The sequence below is a fragment of the Buteo buteo genome, chromosome 6, assembly GCF_964188355.1.
Source record: "Buteo buteo chromosome 6, bButBut1.hap1.1, whole genome shotgun sequence".
In the NCBI taxonomy this organism is placed as follows: domain Eukaryota; kingdom Metazoa; phylum Chordata; class Aves; order Accipitriformes; family Accipitridae; genus Buteo; species Buteo buteo.
The window spans coordinates 6198812-6204811 of NC_134176.1; the positions used below are offsets into that span (position 1 = coordinate 6198812).

The 6000-nt window shown below is 44.5% G+C and overlaps 1 protein-coding gene across 1 annotated transcript in view; it reads left to right on the plus strand.

Moving 5' to 3' along the window:
* ARID4A (AT-rich interaction domain 4A) overlaps nucleotides 1-2184 on the plus strand; it is a 55204-nt gene extending 53020 nt beyond the window's left edge. Inside the window, exons 28-29 of the transcript XR_012650616.1 lie at nucleotides 1554-1667; nucleotides 2045-2184. The gene's annotated coding sequence lies outside the window, so the exon portion shown is untranslated. The remainder of the gene's footprint in view (nucleotides 1-1553; nucleotides 1668-2044) is intronic.
* Nucleotides 2185-6000: the final 3816 nt, after the last annotated feature.

Sequence of the window (6000 nt, forward strand, 5' to 3'; positions counted from 1 at the left end):
AACAGCTACCAAAATTACACAGGATGGCTTTGATGGGGAGCTGGAAAGAGAATCTGAATCTTAGGATTGTCAACGCCTGTGTCTCAGTCAGACTATCCACTCTTGAGAGAGCATTCTCTCTCTGGATAGGTTTGTCAGTCAGATGGAATTTCACATTACAAAAATGAATATTCTTATAAAATGTTCTTCTTTTCCCCATTAAAAATATTCTTGGAAGCTGAGGCAGCCACATGGGTTTTCTGGGCAGCATTTACTAGAATTCTTTTACAGCAGTAAGTCTTAAGAAATGCTGCTTTAAGAAAAGAACATGTTTGGTTTGATTGCTTGAAACAAATCTGACAGATGAGCTGGAAGACAGATTTACCAGCTGAAACAAAAGGTGAATGTGTTAACAAAAGTATGTCGAGCCGTTTACTTCACTGTGCCCTTGCGTTTTGCAGATATTGTGCAGTAAAATCTTGGTTATTTTTACTTCTCTGTACTTGGGATTTTATTATTTGCTACAATGTGCAGGATAAAGACTCTCTCTGGAGATGTAAGGAACATAATAAAGCAGTGGAACCAATGGGGATATTGCCAGAGACGGACTCACTGTAATTCCAAGGTTTAGGAAAAAGTTTATAATTTGCTTATACTATTTATCAAGCTATTGCCCTCAAATTTTGAGAAAATCTGTCACACTACTGTATTATCTTCCACCAAATAGGATGATTTTTTAAGAGGTCTCAGGGGAGTTTAAAATTATTCACCTTTACTAGTTACCACTAAGTATCTGATATTTATTGGGGTTTTTTTGTTTATTTGTTTTGGAAATCTGAGAGTTCCTGAAATTCCACAAGCATTTATTCATCTTGTCCATTCCTTTGGAGGAATATGTAAATTCAATTTTTTGTGTTACAATGTTATTGGTCTGGATATGTGCAGTTGAGTGGTGGATTTTGTGATTAGTCACAGCCCAATGACAAATACTTGCTGTATTGTCATTTAAAGAAAGCTGAAAAGATAAGGCAATCTTAATTGTGAAAGCAGACTTTTTTTCACCCTTTCTAAGAATAGGGCTTTCTGGCTTTCTCTTTGTTTTGAATTATCTCAGCCCTATTTATGTTGCTATTCCTGCTCCTTCCCATTTTCAGAGAAATCCTACTTTGTGTTTCAGAGCAGGGCTGTGCTGGTTCTGCTTCAGGTCTGCAACTACCTGCTATTTATATTAGTTAGTACCCTGAGGCTGTTACTTATACTATACCAATAGTTTTCAAAGGTGAAAAAGTGTCTGTCTTTGTTTTATGACACTTAGCTTTAACTCACCAGTACAGCTCACTCATTATGAAAAAAACATGGAAGCATTGCGACGCTTACTTTCTCTATGTTGTGTAGCTAGCCAGCAAAGAAATCAGCACAAGAGCTCCATTACAGCTGTGAAAACCTGCAGGTTGTTTATCAGTAGCGTGTTTGCTTAACTCCCACTCTGAGCCTTGTGGGTGAGGGACACAGATGTTACTGGCGCTGTCCCTTTCCCTGCTCTTCAGCGTAACCCAACAACATTTCTATTTCAGCCCTGTCAGTGTCTTCAGCTATTTCTAAACTACTCCTCCTCTAATCCCTCATCTGGGTACAGCTTGACCTAATTTGCCATGATCCTGCCAGCTATGCCAGTTACGTAAGGAGGGGTAAGATGCAGAATTTGTATGAAATACTTTGTTATATTGCCCAAGGGTGGGTTTGGGTGGTTTGGTTTTTTTTTTTTCAACAAGCCACTTATGTGTATGCTCAGCTTCAAACCATCTCTCTTGATGCTCATTCATTTTCTGAAAATTACCTCCTTTAGGAATGGGAAAGGTTTAAAGCTATTTAAAAAGGAAAAAAAAACCCCAAACCCTTGATTCCTTCTGCTTCCCACCCTGCGCGCAGCTACCGTGTGCCACCCCAGCAGCTTCTCCGTGGAGTACTGCTTTATATAGTCAAGTCCACGACTGCCTGCATTAGGTCAGGTCTCTTACAAGTGCTGCTTTCGACACCCTTCGTTCTTTTTCCTCTCTCATTTCAGTTTACAGCCCTGTCACGGGGGTGGCTCTAGCTCCACTGCCTTCCCGCCGCTGGACCCCGGAGCCCAGCAGCGCCTCTCCCGCCATGGCCGCAGCGTTTCGCTCCCTTCTTGAGACGTCCTCCCTATGTGCCCTGAAGGCAATAAAACCCTGTAAGAAACCTGTGGGCTTTTTTCCTTTCCTCCACACACACTAACCGCAGGACCCTCCCTCCCCCGGCCCGGCACAGGCAGCCCCCAGCCCCGCTCAAGTTGGCGCCGCGGGTCCCCACGCGTGAGGGGCGAGTTACCGAGAGGTCCCCGGGTTACCGAGAGGTCCCCGGCCTCCCGCACGGCCCCAGCCCGTCCCCTCAGGCCTCTCCGCCACCGCGGGCCCTGCTCAGGCGGCGTTTCGAGGGCCGGCCCCGCCGCCGCCCCCAAACTGAGAGGCGGGAGCTCGGAGGCGGCGGCGGCGGCCCGGGACGCGCTGCCCTGAGGCGGGCGGGAGAACTCGCCGCCATGGCGCTGGGCCCCGCCGCGGAGGCCGGCTGCGCCTTCCCGCCTCGGCGGCCGCGCTCCCCGCTGAGGGGAAGGGGCACTCCGCGGGGTGGCCGACGGACGCCGTCCCCGGGAAGGGCTGGAAGAGCCGGAGGGCCCCGGGGGAGAAGGTGGCAGGGCTGAAGTCCTGCAGCTCTTCTCCTCAGGTCCCGGCCACCGTCCCTGGGGGATCCATGGCTTCCGTGGGGCACTGAGGCACTTTGTCCCGGAGATGTAAGCAGGCCCCGCAGCAAAAGCACGGCAAGAGAGGCGGCCAACATCCCTTTCCTACCGATGAGGTGGTGAGAGCGTGCCTTGCTGCAAAGGAGGCTTGAAACCCTCTTCCCTCAGCCATGACCTGAAAGAGAGTTCCTGGCAGGTGTCGGCGCAGCAGCACGCACAGAAATTCAACGCATCCTCGGGCAGAAAAAGAGGGGAAGAGGGTCCCCAGTTCTATCTCCTAGGAAGGGCAGGATCTGTAAAATACAGAAATAGCCACCAGCTGGATTTCTACTTTGATTATTTGAAATTTAGATAAGTTCCCCTTCACATTACATAAACAAATGGTGATATGTCAAGTATGCTACCTTTAGTATTTACACAGTAAGCCCAGCTCCCTCGGCAGTCCTCTCGCTTTCCCTCAGATGAAAGTGAGTTACAAAATAAAAAATTTTAACCAGCCGTGGTCTGTTCAAGCATTGTATAAGTGTAGACTTTTTTTTTTAAGAGTGATTAGGGTCCTTCATATCTCTTTCAGTTACATCTGCTTCTGTATGTGAGGAATCCTGGCAAAACAGACTTGACCATCATTTTACAGTCCTGAACTACTAAAGCTTGAATGTTGAATGCTCCCTGTTGTGTTTACAGAATGAACCTAGCACCAAAATGCTAAGGAGCATGAAGTTAAGGTAAAACATAATTTAAAAAAATTCTAATATTTAGCACAATTGTAACTTTAAATTTTAGAGTTCTCTTAATGCTGTCTTCTTGAAACTCAAGGTGCAAGCATGATGCAAGTTCAGGTACAAGCTCAAATTGCTTTTACAGGTTTCAAAGTTTGGGCCAGACTCATTAAAGCAATTTCGGAGCTGAGCTTAATGGACTTCCCAAGATTTGAACTAGATTCCTCAAATGCTGTGTTCTGACTTCCTAACCTAGCTAATAGAAAATGTTGAAAAAAGAACTGTTGCATAAACTCTAGTTCTCAAAGTTAGAAGAGTACAGAGCAGTGCCTCCTTGCACTGAAGTCACAGCCACACTCTATCTCTGGGCATTAGGTATTTAACCCACACTTTCCTCACAGAAGACTACAGTCACATCCTTTCCCTGCCTTCCAACAGACAGCTCAGTAGTGGAAGCTCTCAGCAAGGGGTTACAGAAATTAGGACTTTGCTCCTGTCCTTGAGAGAATTCAAGGAACCTCTATTATAATCTTCCAGATGATTGATCTGATCACTCTGCCAGTACCAGTGATGTACAGGGCATTCTGGAGCAAGACTCTCATTTGACCCTTCCCATTGAAATTGTTCTGTTTTCTGTGAGCTAAGTAATTGCATGCTTTTCTAGCCTTTTGGTTCAGACACTCATTTCAGAAGGAAGGAACTGTGTTCCTGGCTGTGCTGCGATGAACATCACCTCCAAATGAGCGTCTGTTCACTAGCCCAGTCTCATCATGCCAGTTTTTGGCAGGCTGCACTGCTGTTGCCTTCTCTCCCCTCCAACCTCCACTCTGTGGCTCACTTTTTCCACAGCTTTCTCAGTACTCCTTCCTCAGCAGCACCCTGTTTTTCACCCTTTGCTCCTCTTTCCATCAGGATTGGTTCCATTCCTGCACCTAACCGAATATGCCTCATCAAGGTGATTCACCTACTGTCCACACACCTTATCTTAAATACTGTTGCCTTTCAGTTAGGATCCAGAGATTAAGCTGCCTTATTTTTAGTCTGATTTTGGCTGTGCATTTCATTATGCCATGCAAGCTTGAAGCTATTCAAGAGGAGGAATGGAGAACACTCCAGATTTAAGCTATGTCATGAAAGTTAGAATACTCTGCTGGGAGAGAAAACATGCAGCCTGGCCTGCCTTTGTGGACACTCACAGTGGACATGCAGCCAGGTGCTGTGGAAATACTGATTTTTGCATTTGCAGTTAAATACTTTTGAGAATCAGGTGCTGGGAGATCTTGCTCCAAGGAGGAAAGACCAGCTGCAACACTGCCAATACATGCTGATAACATATGTGTGAGAGGCACTGAAACACTTTGTGTTCTGAATCATTCTCAACCCACAAGTCCTGTTAACAAAATCTTATCAGTGCTATTTTCTAAATAACATGGTTTGAGCCACCCATCAGGATGTGCGAAGTCATCAAGGAGGCAAAGGGAAGTCAAAGCTCAGTAAAGCAAGTTAACCTTTTAAGAAAGTTTTCACTGTTGCTTTCTGCAACACCTGGATGCTTTAGTTACACAGATGCACTTTCCAGCTAAAATATATTTGTATCATCTTTCTTCAATCAGTCACCTGGATTGAAAGATGGCAACATTTTTTGAGTGAAATAGAGCTAGGACAAAACTGGTTATCCAAAAGAGCGAGCCAGTAACTCCATTCTTATCTGCATCTTTGTGCAGTAGCATTGCAAGTTGTTTTCCACTCTAGTTAGCTTTTAAATAGTCATAATTAACAGGTACATCCATAAACAAACTACCGTTGCTATAAGCACATTGCTCCTGTAGGAGTCAGGAGCTTTTGTCTGGCCAGCCTAATTTCAGGGTAGCAGCTATCAACCCGATGCTTGTACTTCCAGTGACACTTTTCATCCCACCTATTTGTTTAGTGAGCATGGGGAGAGGCAAGGGGATGTGACATCTAATTAGATTTTAAGAATACAAGTTTTCCCTGGATAACAGGGGGTTAAGGCAGCTTTAAAACTGGAGTAAAAGGAAACTGGGGAAGCTGAAAGTGAGTAATTTATTAACTAAGTCGCTCTAACACTTGCTTAATGTTTTGTACAGTAAATCTGCCTTAACAAATATTTAAACATCTTCCTACACCCAAATCCCCAAACACTGAAACATGAGGGAAAACCACAATTTTTATTTTTTTTTAACCCCCCTCACTTGAGCCCCACGGAGCTTTGCCCAGAAGACATGAATATCCTGCAGTCCCATCACTTAAACTCTTCAGTCACTTTTCTGAGCAACTGTTCTCTTTGCACACTAAGATGCAATGGAAAATGGGATCATTTCAGTCACGCATTATTTTCAAATGTTTAAACAAAAAAAACTGCTTTAAAGAAAGTCTTGTATCTTTACTATGGATATATTATTTCTAATTCGCCTAATTGTAGCAAACAATCTAGACAGTTATTCTTTTGAAAAAACAGGACATTGGAGACTTGCTGCCTTATTTTGGGCTCTTTTTTAGCCTATACTATTTTAGAGTTAG